Below are 19,677 nucleotides of genomic sequence, written 5' to 3'. Positions count from 1 at the left end.
ATGTATTTGGTAGTTTGCTAAATCATAATCTTTTCCATGTGTTTTGTCCTTTTGTCCACATGTAAGGAGCCTTTTAGGTCACTGAGAACTCTGTAGCGACTAAAGCTTTTCAGAAGCTGAAGCTGAAGGTTGTCTCACTGCCTCAAACGTGTGTGTCTTTAACTCCTTTTATGATGTCAGAGTTCATAGGGTTATTATTTGCAGATTTCTGATTGTTCAACATTTCTATCCAGTTAGGGTTATATTTTTCCACCTGTTGCTCTGGCATGCTCTTGACATTAGTTTTTCATGTGCACAGAGATTTCTCAAAATGAATGAATAGGATTAAAAAAGTTAGATTTGTACTTCATCCTACTTTTTTACAAGCATATAAACTGAATGGTACACTGCTGTTGAAGGTAACTCAGTGTCCTTTTTCTTTCTTTCTTTCTTTCTTTTTTTTTTTTTACCAGTTAACAATCAGTTAAACGATCTAGGTGGAAAAAACTTCATACTCCATATAGACTAAAAGCTTTTTTTTTCAGTGAACAGACTTTAAAAAATACATATTTATTGTAAATGACCACTCATCTGCAGTACCTTCACAGTACTCCAGGGGGCTGTGGCCCACCCTCTGGAAATCACAGCAGTGAAAAGTTTACAGAATAAAAAACAAGCATCTGCATAGTTTTTCTGACACAGATACTGTGCATGACAAAATTTGCGCTAGAGGCTTGCAGATGCTGAGCCCATAGCAACCATATCAAATTGCATGCTTCATTACCTACAAGTTGTTTCAGGAATTACAGACTGCACATTACATGTGTTGTTTCGCGTTGTTTTGTGTTAAATGTTCATCTCTATTGTAGAATAATATAGTGTTCAGAGAAGCACAACAAGCTGCAAAAGCTTACAAAATGTAGTACCGAGCGTGACGGTCACAGTCAAATGTTGCAAAAGTTTCTTCTGGCAAATACACAACACACTGTGTTCAGTTTGACTCAACCCAGTCAAAATAGAAAATACTACACAACTAAGTACAACAATGCTACTATTTAGTTACTAAGTTAGCACATAGTTTGTTATGCCTGTAGCAAAGCTCGGACAGCATGAAGTTTGGAACGATAGCGCCTCATTATTTGTGAGGGAAAGTTCCAAAAAACTTGTTATAGTTTCTAAAACCTTTTTGACATCTAAACTTTACAATATAGAAAAAACAAGCAATGTTAAAAACATTTCGAAAGCCATCTTTTTCATTTTTCATATATTTGTTTATTTTATAGGCCAGTTATTCATCGATAATAAAAAAGAGGTGGTTAATTTGATTTTAAATGCTATTAAAAACTTTCCAGAAATGTTTCAACTCTCCAAACTGCCTTTACTTTGTCAGGTTACCAGGGGCCAGCTCAGTGTGTGGTACATTAGTATGGGTTCACCCTGTTCAAGTGTTATGTGGAGCATTATTAAGTGTTAATTTCACAGTATCCATGTCTTTGCTCCACTCACCTCAGCTTTAAAAAGAGGCCTCCCAGACTGTGGAAAAAGGTTCTTAAAAACTGGGTGGACCCATGAAAAAGGGATCCACCCACCCCGGCAGGGCAAAACGTCACGGCCAATTTGTTAACCACAATTGATTTTGCATGGTAGAGAGCGATGGTCATGTGGAAGCTCTGAATATCTCCGACCCAGGCGAGGTTGCTGCCTCGATGCACATTTTTGAGATGCAGAAGCCCCGGCATGAGAAAGTGTCTTTCAGTAAGCCGAACACAATAAGTCGAGCGGCTGCTGTTGCAAAATGCAGAAGGGCTTTCTGAATCTAATTTCACTTCCAGGGCCGAGCGTGACGGGCTGTATTCCCTATAGAAGTGTCGTTTTTTGTATATTTCTGAATGTTTATTTACTTATTTTACACGTAATTAAACGGAGACTCGGCTGCTGCGTGCGCTAACTTTTAATAAACAGGCCTTTACTTCAGCATGGCCTCTGGTGTGGTTTGTATGTGTGTGGATAAAGCTGACCACTTCTTGTGGTTTCTATACCGTCACTGCCTGCAGCAAAGACCCAGTTTCCTGAGCTGGCTCACAGGGCGAGCCTTCAAAGGCAGCATCGAGCTAAGAGGGGGGGGTGTGTGCAATCTGGCCGAACTCTCTCAAGATCACACAGTTGTTTGTGTGCTGGTATGAATATAAGTTCACAGCATGCCTGTGTGTGTGTGCCCATCAGGCTGCTACCCTGTATTCGCCTTCCTTCCTCCAACCTTGGACCCCCTCAGGACACAGATGCTGGCGTGGGCCCGGCTTTGAACCCGCTTCTTTAATTGTGGGGTGCTCGGCCCGTGCAGCTGTGCACGCCGCTACCGCTGCGCCGCAACGAGCGTCTCCCTCCCTGCGGCTCGTTTACTGTAAGGTGCTTTTAATTACTCCTCCCTCCCTCCACACTCTGCTTCTCTTTGTGTTCTGGCTGAGCTTCAGAAGTTTGGTAACAAAAATAATCCATTCACCCTTTCATCATTCTTCTCTCTTTTTCAACATCTGTGCTACTGTACCGCTCCAGCTTATTTTTAACTTTCCATAAGGTTCTTTCATTCCATCTCTACTGTAGTTTTGGCCTCTATCTCCTCCTCCAATGCACATTCAGTTCATTCATCGCTCAGTAGAGGCCATAAAAGGAGCCTTGTCATTTATTGAGAAATTAAATCACACAAACTGGCATTCATCCCGGGCACTGGTGCATGGAAATGATGTCACAGTTCATAAGCGTCATCTGGAAAAGTTTGCAATCAGTGTCGCAAATTAAACCGCGGCGTCTTGGGGACGGATCCTTTCAAATTAGCAGCTGGAGAAGCCCCCGCTCCTCGTTAGGCCCATTTCCTGTGCTGGAAATGTCATTTAAGAAACCTGAACGGTGTTGTGAATATGGATTCCAGCGCTCGATGCTCATCTTTCACAGAATCCTGCTCCTGATAATGGCAAGAAAAGCCGGTCAGCTCCTGCGAGGACGCACCTGCCAATCTGGTATCTTATTTGTGGGCCTTACAAGAGAGGCGATAGCTTAATGGGTTTGATAGTGGGGAGAAAAAAAAAAGCCCTCATCTTGAGAAACTAGAACCTCGACTCAGGCTGTCGAATGAGGTCTGAATGCCAAACAGTGGTCCTTTAAAAGCAGATAGGCATTCCTCTCCTTCGGCATGACTTGTTTGAAGCAGCGACAGCGCAGACGTGCTGAGAATTGGAGCTACGGAAAGTTTGTTTTGCCCCCCCTCTGCTAAAAAAATACTCACCATGACCTACTTTTGACAGCCACATGCGTGTTTCTCTAAGCACTCCCTATCAATTAATGCATACCAAAAGAAATTCCAACTATCGATCGGATGGTGCAGTTACTGCTGAGGAATCCCCAGTGGCACTTACACCATCCCTAACTGTACCCTGTTTACAGCTTGAAAGTGTTATTGGCACAGTTCAAAACGTGACCGGTGAAAGTCACACACACATACACACAGACGCACACTAAAATCTATGCCTTACCTTTTTAACTTTATTCCTCCTTCTGCTCGTTTTTCTCCTCCTTTTATCTCTTTGTTCTTCTTTTCCCTGCGCGCTTGCTAAATTTGCCTTGTAAAAGTTGTGAGAGCTTTTGCCTGCAGTGAATCAGCTTCCCTAAAGTCACCCTGAGTCCACACTCCGTCTCTCACTGGCCTCTTTGTAAAGTTTCCCTTCTCTCCATCTGTATATATAAATAAATATAGATCTTCTGGTGCTGCCTGTGTACTCCGTCTCCACTGCTTTCTGCCTCTCATGCCTGTCTGCACACTCTCATCCCGGGTGTTGCTTATCTGGGAACCCAATCAGACTAAAGGACCAATTGTCCCTCTCTTTACAATCAGTGGGACGACCTCCCCCCGGCTCCAGCGTAATCCAGCAATCTACAACCTTGGTCAGTGGGTAGAGAAGAGGTGGAGAAAGAGGACGGGAGCGGTGGGGGCTCTGAGAGCAGGATAGGGGTGAAATTACAGCGGGAGGGGGGTGCAAAATCAGGCAAGCAAAGGATGGAGGAATGAGACGAGAGAGGCATGAGGTAGGTGGTAGATAGTATGCTGTGGAGGGGCGTGCAACCCATTTCATCTCGGGGTATTTGCAAGTGAATAAAGTGGCCAACGTGGAGTGGAACAACATGGGCTGAGTGTGGCAACTGCCAGGGGTGCAAGATCACCGACTAGAAAAGCAGAAAAAGGATGGAGGACAAAGAGGAAAATGCCGGCAAACCTGCCTTAATGCATTTTAATGAGCCGGTGTTGTACACCGCTGGATCTGTAGAGGGATTTATGGGCATGAAAGATGAAGCTTTACACTGCATTATATTCCGCTGCTCGCCCGGTCAGAGTCAAAGCAATTAGTTTTCCAAATTGGCAAAAAGAGCCAGAAAAAAATCAGGCGCACGCCAATACACACAATAAGCGCAGCGGAAGATTAGTCATGGTCACGGAGATCTGATCCCTGTTTAGCGCCGACAGAGAGAAAATAGCAGCGTTTCATTTAAGCAATCATGGAATTAATGCAGAGGTTCTCAGAGTCGAGTCTCTTGCATATTTCTCCTCAGGAGGAGGACAGCGAAACTGAAATCATATTGGAGATGTACTCAACCATGTTTAAACAGAAATGAGAATATATTGCACAGAAAGTGTTCTAGGCAGCAGCTTGGCTTCCTATTTTCCTCTTTCATTACACAGTTTGAACTGTTTACATATTGTATTTACAGACAAAGTAAAGTGATGGAGCAAAGTTTATCCACTGTTCCCTCTGGGACAACTATGCTCTTTTTTTTTCCACTCGACAGCCCTTTGACTCTCCTTAATCTTCCTGACAGAGTAATTTGGTGTGTTGTACAGCTCTAAAAATACAGATGAAGGCTGTTGTCACCCACCGAGCCAGATGGTCAAAAGGTTGCACTTCTCCATCGGTTCAATATGTTTTTCCTCTCTCCCACTCTGTCCCTTTCAATATGTCTTCTTTCTCATTTGGCAGGTCATTCTTCTTCACCAACGACCCCTCTCCCCTCCTTTGCTGCCCTCCCCGTCGTCTTTGTCTCTTTGAAGACCTGACTGGTTAGCGCCCCGGCCAATCTGTTAGCGAATGCTTGACTGGACCCCCGGAAAAAAGGCAGGGGCTCCCTCTTTGTTGGAGAGGGTGGCATTCAGGCACACTGAACAACACCTTCCATCACTGTGGCAGAGCAGAGGATAATAATTGGCAGAACAAATTGAACCTATAGGACTTATGGAAGGGCCTCTGTCTGTGTTGGTGGACGTCTGGAGAACAAGTCCCTTTGGGCACCCGTCACAATGGCCCAGACCTGCTGTTTAAATAGATTGGATACAGCTATGTTCTGCATGTTGCCAGACTTTGGTTCTGTTGTGATATGCGGGATGTTATAAGGATACGCTGCTTTTCATGCATCGGATAACATACGCCTTCTCTTAACGTTTTTAAAGGCCGTGACTTGTTGTGTCACCTCAGTGCACCTTTCGCCACAACTTACAACAAACGGAGGCGTTCGTGAGGAAAGCAGATGTCATGGTTGTTAGACTTGCAGAGAAGTTCAAGGTTTTGGTGCGACACCACTAATTGCTTTATTAATTGTTTTTCAGTCTTTTGCCAAACTTTAGAGAAGCAACTCAAAACAAAGCTGCATCGTTGATTCCCTTTTTGTTGCACTTTAAATTATTTTAATGTGCTAGTTGGATGTAACACGTTCCACATTGTATCTACGATTGTTAAAAATTTCCTTTCTTACACACAATGACGCAAAACTGTCAAAGTGCTAGCTTTGTTCTTGATGACAACATTTTACAATCAACTGACTGATGTTGGAATGAGTGACAACCCCCAAAATTAGACAATGCAGTTCATCCAATGGCCACCAGGAGCTGCTTCCAAAAGTGAGTCAACCCCATACATCTATGCTAGCTAATATTCCACTATAAAAAAAACCCTTCTGGGGTGATTTTCTTATTCATCCAGTTTAAATTTGATCAAGTATTATGCAACATAAAGCCCCGTCCACACTGGAAGCTGTTTGCTTGCTGCGCATCACTTTGTATCTAGTGGCTGGTCTGCATGCTCCATCTCTCGTGTATTTACCATGCTGTCGCACTTCATGTTTCTGTAATTATTGTGCAAACAAGAAAATAACTAAATATATTAGATATTACAAGAAGATATTATGAGCACTCACGGGATAGTGATTAGGTTGACTGCAACTGAATTTACAACCTACCAGTTTGTTGTGTTGGGCGCACTGGCCTGCACAGCCCACAAACGCCACATTGTGATGACATAAAACAACCAAAATAAATAAATTAAAAAAATTTCTTTAAGTTAAAAATGACTTTGTTTGGTTTTAATAGTGATCTATTAGTCATAGTGAAAGGGTTTGAGCCATAGGGGGTTCTTTTTGTTGCTTTAGTAAAAGTGCTCTCCAGGAGAAATTGGCTGCAACCATCTCTCCGACTGCACTATTTTTTGTGTAAGCTGAAGAGCTCTGAAAACAACTTTTCAGATAGCCCAAATATTGTTTCTCAGAAAAAGCCTTGGGTTGGCTTCGAGACAGACATTCACAAGGCCACCCTTCTAGAAGGGAAAGTAAGAAACCTAGACTTAATAAACCCCGCTCTTCCACATTAAAATAGCTCTCAATACTGCCATGCTTCAGAGAGCCGATTAAAAATAATGACAAAGCTAAGGTCCAAAAGAAGTGATGGAAAAAAAACCAGCCCGGGAAGGTAAAACCCGGCTTCTTTACTCTCACTTATCATGTAACAGCTTTCAGACGGAATAACCTAAACAAAATTCAGCCAGTCTCACTCAGCGTATCGCTTTGCCACCACAACCACCACAAGGAGAAAGCATGAAAGAGGGTTAGGTTTCAGAAGAACAAGATGAGAGAGCTCCAGAGAGAGGGAGCAAAGCCTCCATGTCATCTAAGATAAGAGGAGCAGCTCTCTTCCCTTCTGCCCGAGATTAGAAATGGCATGGAGCAGAACAAGCCTGAGTACAAAGAGCTCTTCTGTGTCTTTGGGGTGCACAGTCAAGCCTTTTCATGTCTGATTTTGGCTACGGGTCGAAACAAAGGGAAATTAGATGGGGAAGTCATTGTGTCTTTGTAGAGAGAGAGAGAGACACACACATGTGAAGGAGGATTTGTGTACGCAAGCCAAGTTGCGGTAACCTTTACAGTAATTGGTAGAAAAGACAAAAATAAGATGTTTGGCCTTAATTGTGAGGCATCAGAATTGGCACGGGGTCGAAAGAGTGAACCGTGACATTAAGTGCCTGCCTGGCTTCATCTGGCTTCCTGCTTCTCGTGCTATTGTCTCAGATAAGCTGCCTCTTTCCAGATCCCATTTTCCCGGTGACCTTTTCACCATTTCCCCCTCTCGTGTCTGAGCTACGCCACCTCAGCAGGGTATTGACTTTCACTCCACCGTGTTAAACTTCGCCATCCGTGTACGCCTTGTTGCCGAGCCTCCGCTGTGACAAGAGGCGGCATTCTGTTTGGGATAAAAGGCTCCCCGGGCTGTTTGATGCCGTATTCCAGCGGGAATAGGCAGGGACTTGGCCTTGATGAGCTGACAGGAGCTGAGGAGACGTGGGGGCCTCGAAGCAGCAGGACCACAAACCTCAGGAACAGTGTGTCTTACTCTGATATTTACCCCTCCCTGTTCTGTCATTCCCCATAACCCCTACTCTGCGCTCTGTCCCTGTGACCCTGTCTGCGAGGCTGAATTTGAAAGACTGGAGCAACTTTTTGAAGTAGGAATTAAGGATGAGCACATGCGTTGTGACTGATGCAAGCAACAAACACGAATGCGTGCAGAACATGAAATGCCTGAATTATGAATGTATTCTGTCTGCAATGCTACTCCTGCTTAATTATTTACACGAAGCCAACAAAATGAATATAGAAAGAAGAAAGGAATACATGCTTCTCCAAATGAAAAATAGCATCCTGTTCAACAGTATTTTAAATCACACGCTGGCAGCATCTGGTAACTTTTGCATAAGCATAAAAAATATTTTCTTCAGGACTTACTGGAATTAATAGACATATATCTCTGGTGAAAAAATTCTCACGAGGCTGATATAAGCATGTTTGACTGAGTCTGAGTCCTGATCTCCACTTCCTAGAGTAAACAAAATAACAATTAGGTTGAGTGTGCGCGCTCCATTACATGTTAGGTATGCCGCAGGCAGCGACACACATGACAAATACCTTCTTTTGTTGGTTTCTGTGTGTTTGTAGTTCCACACTGATCCACCGATCAGAGAAAAAGAAATAGTTCAGCGGGGGTCTAAACAACACCATCCGCCACTTTCTTCCACCTTGAAACAAACTCGGCTTATCATAGTGGTTCCTTTCAAAGCTTTGTGCATGAAAAGTTTTTCGGCTAAATAAATGTGATGAATCCAAAAAGAAGAAAAGAGCATCATCTTCTAAAACTCGTGCTGCCCAGTCTTGGCTGACTCCTCGTTAGTCGGAAAAAATGAAAACAATTAGGTTGATTATGAAGTCCTCGCTTCAGCTGAAGTCTAACTCGTGAGGTCTGTCACAGCATAGCATTTTTTACCCCTGTCACCTGGCAACTAAAAGCTTCAAAGGACCCGTTCATCTCAGAAGGTCTACGATCCAAAAAACCCGAGCTGTGCCTGCTGCTGTATTCTTGCAAACAGACTGTCTGGAGGTCAGAGATTCTTGAGCTGCAGCAGTGAACCCTTTTACCAAAGAACATGACTTTTTCATCAGTGCACTTAACAATTATGTTGAAGAATCCCATTTTGGTGACTTTTCAAGCTGCTACTGTATAAAAGGTACTCGCATATTTTATGTGTGTGTCTGGTTTCGTGTAGCTTTGTAAGCAACAACCAGCCTCTGTGCAGCCTTGCAGTGTACGCCAAACGGCATTAGTGTCAAACTTCCTGCATGAAGAGGGGGGAATAACAAGACACACAGAGAGGTAAAGCACAGATAACAGGAAATAGTGATGCATCAGGGAGCTGAATATAATAATCAGCTATTAATTAAGGGATAATCATTTCAGCTTGCATATAGTAAAGTCAAAAACCCTTATACAGATACATTTTCAAAATTGTAAATGAGCTACCAGTCTACAACAGTCACACTTGGAGCTTAAAGGTAACACTAATGTGAGCATGCTGACATGCTCAGGCTAAAAATACCAGAAATGTCTGACTCGCAGTCCAACTCAAGTCACAGGTTAATGTAATCTGTGATGTACAGGAAGAGAGTGATGAATTTTGTTGTCATGGGTTGGCAGTATTGCACAAACGAATAGGAATTAAAATCCACTGAGAAGTCAAGGAAGCACCCAAACAGTCAAATCCAGTACAAATTAATCTTGTTTCACTAAAGTCTGACCAATAATGTATAAGAAGTAGCAAATACTGGGAACATGAGAAAGTGCCGCTGAAAGTAACAAATGTGACTTTGAAAACCTATTAGATGATCATTGTGTTTAAGTGTGAAATTCTGACCAATCCTGTGGGAGAAGTAATGCTTTGTGAATTGTGGATGGAGGAATGATGCCTCAACATCATAAGAGCTCATCAGCCATTTGGCTGGATGAGCTAAAAATGTTGTTAATTAGGTAGCCTACTAAGAGACACTAAAATTTAGCTATGCCAGAATAACACAAAGTGGGCAAGCCCCGAGCTGAACTCAACTATGAAGTGAGTGATTGAAGCGACTACCAATGGAATCAGAGAATATCACTGCTTGCCAGATGATGGAGTGGGAGATACATAAAGGGGCGACGCAATTCTAGATTGGCATACATGCTATAGTGAAACTATATTTGAATGGATGCACAATGTGATGATAAAAGGGGTCAATCTGACTGAAAAATCAAGGATTCTACCCTCACCTTTGCTAATGACTTCCTGTATTTTACGCTACATCCACTATTCTTACTGTCTGTAGTAAAAATGCTTGTCTGTATACATGTAATCATAACTAAATCATCCTAAAATTTGGATGTTTATTCTCAAATTAACAAAACAACCCTAATCTGGAAAGGGACATGAATAGATATAACATTTTATGGTTATCAAGTTAAAAAAAAATCAGACAGTCACTCAAATTCATCCTCTGGGGAACATGAATGTCTGAAGCAGATATCATGGCAAGTCACTTAACAGTTGCTGAGACATTACTCTTCAAACCTGAAACTGATAATAGTGCGATTGGGAAATCACTAATAACCAAAATTATTAGGGTTCACCCTCAGGGGAACATGAATGCCTGCACCAGATCTCATGGTTATCCATTAGAAAGTTGATCTTTCTATTCATGGCAAATGTCAACCTCACGGTGGCTTTAGGGAAGATATTTTAAGATTACAGCACTCGTTAGGATTCACCCTCTGGGAAACATGAATGTCTGAAGGTTGTGGGCTAAATGTCTCAAAGGATAACATTTTCATTGCTTGAGAAGCTACTTTGGCTAAAAAAGAAAATACAATTTTACAAGGGCACATTTAATCAGGACTATTTCATTTTTCAGTGTAGTTTTATGTATTTTGATCTAGGTGCTTCTTATAGGGGATTATTGGATTGCTGGGTTTCTATCTATAATGTAGGGCTTAAGCTTACCCTTTAAAAAGCCCTGACTTGACTATTGTTGTGAATTGGTGCCATATAAATAACTAATGAACTGAACTGACAAGAAAGCTGCCAGCTTCTTTCTATTTCAGTGTTTTCAAGACAAATTAATATGTTTTTTGGCAGTCTGTTTCAAGTTGTAGTAAAAAGTTTTCGTCTAGTGCATACTGAATAATGAATTTACTGTATAGTTACACTGATTCTCACAAAGAGAAAATGGAGTGAACAGGCAAAAGTGAAAGAGCACAGGAAAACAAAGAAATGCTGCTTGATTTGTGGAAAAATCTGGCACCTGTTTTTCTCGCTGATTTAATAATGTTCCCATTAACTCCATGCCCGGTTGACAGCCCAGAGGTTGGTGACAGACTGATCTGAAATCATCTCTCTCTGACTCTTCTAATGACTCTACTGCTGTGCTCAGCTCTACACCGAAGTAGGAATCTGGGCTGCTGAATCTGGAGGCGTAGCTGAGACGTCACCATCAGTTATTTCTAAAAAACAGTCTTTTTTGTGCTGGATAGACAGTCACGGAAAGCAAAGAAGAATTTTAATACCTCATTTACGGAGCTGACAAAAACTATCCTGAGAATGTGGAAACATTTGGTATTGACGAACGTAGAAGAAAGCAGGCCTACGCTCCTAAAGTCGGAATTAATTGCCATCACTTTGGCTGCTGCCATGAATGAGTTTTTTTAAACGTGACACTTCTGGGACTGATCTGGGCATTATCTGTAGGAAAATTAATCCAGAATTCATCCCCCGTGCACAAAATGGGATAATGTGACACCTCCACATTCACCAAATTGACATCTTCAAATTTAGTAGAGATGCTGAAGTCAGGGAGTCAGTGTGACATGGCCTATTAGGAGCAGGATCGTGTCAGGGGACTTTAAAGTTCACTGGAAAAGTGACCCAGTGCATGAACCATCTCCTAAACCTCTTTCAGTAATGGTAAATTTCATTACCTTAAAACAGATGAAGAAAATGCATCACAGAAAGCACATCAAAGTTTTACACTTTATTCTGCAGTGGAGCATCAATCGAATCTAATCTCAAAGAGCTCCAAAACTCATCTGTGTTTATAATCGAGCAGTCAGGAAGCCCATCAGCTAGTCTGCAGCGGCTGTTTTTCAGGGCATCTAAGTTCAAGACGTCCTGTTTGTTTAGTAATGGAGATAAATATGAAAGAGCTAATAAAAACCTAAATTATTATCAGATGATACCAGTGGTTTTGAGATTTCCTTCTGGTGAAAGCATTCACACTCATAATAAACTTTTTTCCTCTAAGAATGCAAATTCAAAGACTACAAGTGGAATCAGAAAACTTAAGGAACTAAAATTCGTGGCCATTTCCCATTGATTCCACCATATATGCAGATATCCATTCATAGAGATCAGCATTTATGCATTATCACCAGATCCCTATAACGTTCTTCACCCCTCTCACCTGTGTAGCTGTTGCAGATACTTTATTCACTATATCCACTTTTATAAAGTAATATATATGCTGTTTTTTTAAGATTTATTTTTGGGATTTAGGATAGTAAAGAGGATAGACAGTGACAGTGAGAACTTTGACCCTTTAGTGAGCTATAGGTCTGCTATAATGCTCTAGTCTAGACTGTTTTTTTCTGTAGTATAAAGATTACAAAGTCCCTGTCCTAAGATTTTATCTTGGGTTTCTTTTACTCCTTTGTTTTCCAGGGTAGTTACCATACTTGTTATATCCTACTTTAAAGGACTGCTTCCTAGCTGACTTCACCACAAGGTTTTGTCTTGTTCTCTGTGTAATCCCCAGTTAGTCCTCAGTGTTTATGTAGTGCTGTCTTCTCTTTGTCACAATGTCTGCTCCTGGTCAAATTCCCTTGTGGCGTTTGAATTCCCTTTTTAGACTTTGATGCACTGGACTTATTAAACGTAATTTTCTGTTGCACATTCTGCAAATAAAAGTTGAGTCTTTGCTGAATTCCAGTGTTTTCACTTTGCTGCAGTGACAATGAAATTACATCCAGGTGTGGTTAAAGGAGGAAGAGGATAGAAGTAGTTAGGTTTTTAATTTATTTGGTGTTCAGACTTGTCTGATATGTTATAAGTGATGTGAGCTGGCAACGGATAGTGCATTGAATTTTATCCCAATTTAATAAGTGCTTTGTGAAGATGATTTATAAGAGTTCAGTAACACTGTCCTCCCAAATCCAATTGCAAATGAACACCTTTGACAGACAGTGACAGTAATAGATGATGGACCGTCCATCAAAGCCAAGTGGTTTGCTACAAAGCAGAAAAACATGCAAGTTATTGTGTCTTTTGTTGTCCCCTTTGTGTCTTTTGTTACCTCACCAAACACTGCAGATCTTCGACTCTGTCCAGTAACCAATTAGATTATCTCTGCTTTCAGAGCAGCTCTGTCTTTAAGAAATATTTTAAGCAGAAAAACAAACTCAAGTTTGCTCATAGGTTCAATTCCCTCTACAGCCAGCATACGTCCATCAACAACCATGTGTGCTGTCAAAGTGTCCTTGAGCGAGACGCCAAATCCCAAACTGCTCAGTCATGCAATATAAATCACTGTGAGCTCTGAAGGATTTTATTATCTCCATCCCTGATATTATGAAGCTTAAAACAAAAGAACAACACAAAAGAATGTGTTTCTTGTTTCAAAGGGACACTGGGGTATTTTTTTTAAAGTCAAGTGGATATGAGGACAGCTGAACCTTACGTAGCAGCCTTCAGTCCCAGAGCACGCCAGACTAAGCTTTGTGCCGTAATGCAAGGCGACACGCCAGCGAAGATGAGAGGAAAAACAATTGACAGAGTTTTTGTTACATCTTTAATTACAGGCCTCGTGTTTGTCTTGTTCAAATGAGGGGCCGTGGGGAGAGGGGGCTCTCTCAGTCTGATCTGCTCTAGCGTCTGTGAAATAAATGGCCAGACCTCCCATCTCCTCGGGACTTATGGACCTCTAACAAAACACGTGGCTGGAGAGAAGGTGCTGTATATCAGAGCAAGCACATTCTGCAACTCATCTGCTTCGGTGCATTTTGCATGTATCTGCCAACCTTCGCAAGAAGACAGTGTGGATGTCTTCGAAGATGAGGCCTGCACGGAGAATCCACGAGGCGTGAAGTGTACCTGGGAAGCTGGGGAGGAAAAGGCATGCAACTGAGTCCCCTGTATATGCAGCGAGTTCAGATGTGCCTGCTGGGACAGGTATGGGATCTGGGTTTCTGCCGCCAGTTAGATCCAAGGCTGTGTCAAAGGAGATGATCTGCGGCTAATATGCAGCTGTCTGACCCTATTACCTTTAGTGGCAGGGCCAGGCTGCTGCTGCCCAGAACTCCTCCAGTCCTTCAGAAGAAATTTAGTCTGGCTTTTAAACATGCTCTGCCTCCATGCACTCTGTACAAGTATTTGTATCTGCATTGAGGGTTTAAAGTGTGCTGCAGCGATCCAGAACATCACCTTCAGTTAATGAGTAATTAAATCTGATAGACAGTTTAATACAAAACATTGTCAAGCGAGCCATGGAGGAAATAATGTCACCCCAGGCCCTACCTGCACATTCTGCACATCATTTTTTAACTTCTCATCCCTGTCATGTGTCAGCAGACACAAATATAAAGAAAGCTGTGGTCACAGAACCTCAGAATCTAGCTAGCTCAGCACACAACAAAGACACAGTTGCTGTATTTTCCAAGGAGAACTAAAGGTTAATAAGGGTCAGGGTTACTTTAGCTCGCAGCAAACTTTTAAGCGATTTCTATCAGATTTGACTAGATAGGCCTTCACATGCAGATTTTATGTCCTGCTGAAAGCAAGTTAATTTAGTGCTTTAAATGCATTTTAGTATGGGTGCTGAGTAGCACGACTAGCTTCTGGAAGGGCTCTGTTAGGAGACATTAATTTGAATTTAAGTTGGCGATGTTCTTTAGTAATGCTTGCCAAGATCCACCTTTATACTAGTTTTTACTGGGAACTGTAGGGGCTGGAAAGTAGACGTGATAGCTCATGTAACACCTGCATACATCATGCAGTATATATTGTAGAATGCAGTTGGCTAAATCCACAAGGATTAGTAAACCTCAGAGAAGCAGCAGAAACAGCACAGGTCAGCCTGCCAACAAAGAAAATTGGCTGGAGCTAACAGTAGAAATTATCTTGCTTATTTGTGATTCAATTTTCAATTCAATTTTATTTATATAGCACCAAATCACAACAACATGTGCCTCAAGGGACTTTATATTGTCAGGTAAAGACCCTACAATAATACAGAGGAAACCCCAACAATCATATGAACCCCTATGAGCACGGGGGTTCAACAGTGGGGAAAGAAAAACTCCCTCCATTTTTAAGTACCCAATTCCCAACTTTAACTTCTACTTGCTCAAAGAAATCTCTTTTGTTTAATTTGTTTGGGTTACATACATAAGAAAATGTGGTCTCGAACTGCATCTACACTCAAAGCTTTGAAGCTCATCGTTCATTCCAGACTCTGGTTGGTAACCCTCTAATACAATTACTACCAGGTCATATGTCAATCACTGGTATCCTATGTGCTGATTGAAAGTTGCTTGCCTGGGATTTCAAAAGAAAGTTGATCCTGGTTTCACCCACTTTACATCATCGTTGATATTTTCACCTATAACTGCTCAAAGTCACTGAATGTGATTGACTTTATATGGTCACTTCTGGTGTGGACGTAGCTTCAGTGGCTGATCATTACTGCAAAGATGGTCACATATAATTTAGTCTGGGAGTATATTACCCTACTAAGATCTAAGTTCTGGAGAAAAAAACTAAAAGGACCTTTTTTTCGTCCTGTGTGCCAAGACTTTGGAGAACATTTTCCAAAAGCCAAATAAGTCTCCTTTTAGATATCATACAGTTAGGGATAAGGTTTAGTTGTCATTATGGTTGGATACTGAACTCGAAAGTCCATGACAACTTCACTCACCTTTCCTTAGCAAAACTGAGCATTCAACTACACCCAAAGAAAAAAAGTCAAGTCACAGGAGATGTACACAAAGTTGAAAAAGTCAAAAATAAAGCCAGAAGTGCAAAGAAGGAAGACAAAGAAAGTAACAAAGATATGGAATAACACAAACATTAAAGCGGAAACCAGGAGCATGAGACTTTCCCAGTTCATTTTTGTAAATGAAAAACTACTCATAAGGTCGCATCAGTGAGATTCAACAACTATGCCTATTGCTAAAGTGACTGCTAGCAAACTTGCATTAAGCTGGCATCCAAACAGAGTGAAGATTTGAGCATTTATCAGCTAAAGAGAGAGATATCCCCCTTAGGAGTTCTATAATCTGATAGTGATAAAAGAAGAGTGAATGTTGGACTCAAACATGACTCCTTACGAATGAACGATAATGGGGCCCATTCTGCGCTTGATATGTAATCAACCCACTATTAGCCGACATGTTCACCTGTGCTGTAAGATCAACTTTCAGGTTTAAAGTGCAGTATCAGCTGACATATTTAAGCAGATCTCCGTGTCAAAAATCAAGTTTAGAGACCATCAACCTTGGGTCAGGGGTATTCCATTACTGAAAAAAATTGGACACAGAGTGGGAGTAATGGGCAGTTAATGAGAGAACCAGCACCTCGTCTTTGCCCCTGGGGCCTAGTAGCAGATTAATGCAGCCATGCTAGATGCTATAACTAACTAATGAGTGCCTGTTAAAAAAATATATTTATCTGCATTGTATTGTGGCTGATGCAAAACCTTGCTAACTATACTTTTAAAACCACATTTAACCCAAAATGATCTGAGACTGGACTTTTCCCTAATAATTTAGAGGAAACCAAGAATTTTAGCTACATATTTACTGCAATTTCAGTCATGTTTTTGTAGTAAATTAAAGAAACCTGTCAGCACTAAGTGCAGTTTTACAGATAAGATACACATTTCTTAAGAGAAATGTATATTCCTTGATCAGTTGGAGAGTAGTTTCTGAATGATGTTGCCAGTTCCAATGCTAAAGTAGCTGGTTTGTTTCCATGGGAGCAATCCCATAAAAGGTTCCTTCAGTTCTGGAGAAGAAAGAAAGACTTAAAGAAAGAGGTCCAGTTGTCTTCAACTGAAGTGCTAAACATTATCACGACCTGGATGACCTACACAAACACTCTGTGGTTTGCCCTGTGTCTAATCAGCTCTGTCTCTATATAGTCTTACGTCTTCCCTCATCAGTTGTCAGATAATCTGTTTGCCTTCTATGTTTCCATCTATTGCTCCTTGTGCTTATTGTTTTTTGGTCACTGTGTAATTGTATGCATATGGATAGACCATAAACAGTTCGCCTTCTAGTTACTAACTTGCGACTTACTTTTTTCACAAAGGTGATGGAGAGTACAAAGTTAGATTAGGTTTTTCGGGAGGTGGAGTTGACATCTCAGTCCTTGTGGAACCTGCGTGAAGCGTGATGACCTGTCTGTTTTGGTGCCTTCTGTTTTGTCTCCACAAAAGACCTCAAGGACAATCCAGCTGCTTGCTGATAGAAGCTAACTATGGCTCCTTATCAGGTGTTGGGTAGACAGACAACTCACAGAACCGCCGTGTGTGTGCTCAGCTGTCCACTCCTTGATTTCGAGTATTTAAATAATAAATAGCACCTATATTTTATGCCACTATAAACTTATAGATGATAGACAGGGTACACCTGGTCTCACTGCTATTCCCAGTTATTATAAATCCTTTTTTTTCTAAAAGACAGAACGTGGGAGAAAATATCTCAATAAAAAGAGAATTAAGAAAGAAAAGGCTGTTTGTGAAGGTTTATAAGCTGCTGGTAAACCATCTTGAATTGCTCTTATATCTCTGCAGGTGTTCACAGTCAACTCAATAATGGGAAATAAACAGGGCGAAGTAAACTGGACCTAAACCTAGCCCTATCCTATCAGAATATCATTTTAGGGTTGTGACTAGAACTGTGGTCAGCAGCAGTGATTACTAAGGCATCATCAGATTAACAAGCACACACCACAGGACACTCTCTATCATTAAAATCTTGCTCTAGTCCCCTGAAGAACCCTTGAGCAGGGAAAAAAAATCTCTTGTGAGTAGCTCCTAAGTGAACAAACAAAGCACGAAGATGCAGAAATGAGGACCTCGAGAGCAGGCACGTGAATATTCTTTGAAGCACCAGTTTTTTCCGTTGCCACAGTGATTCATCTTTTCCTCTCTTTTCCATTGGGTGCCTGTCTCATCTACCCTCCTAACTGCTAGATCGCGTTATGTTGGCTTTTCACTGAGTCACACTGAAAACTGGCTTCATACAAAGAAGCATTGTCAGAAGTCCTGTCCTCAGTCCCCGTCAAGCTCTCACCCTGCCTGATGGAACACAAGGTTTCTCTGCAGAGATCTTGTTACAGGAGTTATGACCCATTCATAACAGCCTGTGCTCTGATGTGCTTCTCAGGTAGATTTTCTCCTGTTCGTGACAGATAAGCACATTTCTGTAACCACATATTGAGCTCTGAGTCAGAGAAGTGTTGCCACACTAGTGACTGCAAAGTTATATTTCAGGATACTTTTTGAAATATAGAAAAGAGTTGCTTTGGATTGCTACTAGCTTTCGTTCCTATGGATACATTTTAACTTTGGATCCCTACACTTGTATTTAACTCCAGTGGTTTTAGTTGCTTCATATCACTTTTTTCCTTCCATCTCTGTGTTTAACTGTGTTTGCATCACTGATATAATTACTCATGCTTCATTTGTGTATTTTATTCCACATCCACTTTTTGTACTATGTATTAGAGCTATGAAGCTTTCTGCAGAACACGTAGCTTTAAACAAAGTTTGTTATTGACTGGCAACATCTGTCCATTTTCTTGTTATGAGGCCAGCAATTCAAGCAAAGATACCCAGACTTCCTTCTCCATAGCCAGCTCTTGTGGGAGGACACTTAGGTGTTCCAGCTGTAAAGGCATAATCTTGAGGTCTCTTTGAGACCTCCTCAAAACACCTCACTTAGGAGGCAATAAGTAAGTCACTTCAACTTGCTGTTTTTAATGTTTAAAAGTTGTGACTTTATCTTACTGAACAACCAAACTCCTCACCTTGTCTCTAGTTGCTTCTATGGTGATCTGATTCTTTCGAAACTACCAACAGCTTGTCATTGGCAGATGTTGAACCACAGCAAAGCTTCCCTGGAAAATATCCGCCAGCCTGGGTTCAACTCAAACCCAAGGGCCTTTGCTGTCTTCCCTCTTTCTCCCTGCTTTCTGATCTAGTGTCTGCTGCGCTATCAAAAAAAAGGCAAAAAGCCCCCAAAAACATACTTAATACATACATATGTATATATATATATATATACATATGTATATATATATAGTACTTAAAGCTTTAGAGTGTCTAAAACCTAATTTAAACAATTATGCAGAAAGTACCGTTTCTTCAAAAGTCATATATAAACAGAAAAACCAAATTAAAATAATGAAATATTCCCCACTACGCACTGAGAGGGAGGGAAGTGCCAGAAATATCAGCTATGGCTCTTAGGAGAGTGTAAAGGAGAGTGAGCAGTAGAGACGGTAAAAATGATCAAAACTAAGTCTTTTAGTTTTTTATGAGAAGAACAGTGTGCTTTTGGATTACACAATCGTTTAGAATAAAAGTGTCATAATTTTAATGATTTCGCTGCCTAATCTTTGTTCATTTGTGGGCGTAATCTCAAGAAAACTAAAGATGAAGATTGGATTTTTATATAGAACCAAATCCTGTTTGTCATTCACTAGTCGTAAGATCATTGTACAATCCACGATTTAGTCTACGCTTGATTATGGTGATATTGTTTACATTCGTGCTTCTATATCCACCTTGAAGCCTCTTGATTCTGTGCATCACAGTGCATTACGATTCATCACTGGCGATTCTTTTCTTAGTCACCTTTGCATCTTATATGAATAAGAAGGATGGTTCCGCCTAGTAAATTGAAAAGAGCAGCATTGTATGATGTTTATTTACAAGGCTTCGCTGCAAAGATTCCCTGCTTACCTCCACTCCTCGCTT

The 19,677-nt window shown here is 41.2% G+C and overlaps 1 protein-coding gene and 1 long non-coding RNA gene across 2 annotated transcripts in view; one reads left to right on the top strand and one right to left on the bottom strand.

Annotated features, from left to right (window-relative positions):
* The window catches only part of LOC116311426 (cadherin-20-like), a 97,696-nt gene that overhangs the window by 34,405 nt on the left and 43,614 nt on the right, over positions 1-19,677 (bottom strand). The window lies entirely within an intron of this gene.
* On the top strand, positions 1,604-5,181 carry LOC120441716. Its single transcript, XR_005614222.1, has 3 exons — positions 1,604-1,734; positions 2,203-2,380; positions 5,004-5,181. It is a non-coding gene; the product is annotated as an uncharacterized LOC120441716 (long non-coding RNA).

Source organism: Oreochromis aureus, linkage group 9 (assembly GCF_013358895.1).
Source record: "Oreochromis aureus strain Israel breed Guangdong linkage group 9, ZZ_aureus, whole genome shotgun sequence".
NCBI classification, from domain to species: Eukaryota; Metazoa; Chordata; class Actinopteri; order Cichliformes; family Cichlidae; genus Oreochromis; species Oreochromis aureus.
The sequence above is the reverse complement of the archived record's forward strand: the minus strand, read 5'-3'. Positions and strand labels throughout refer to the sequence as shown.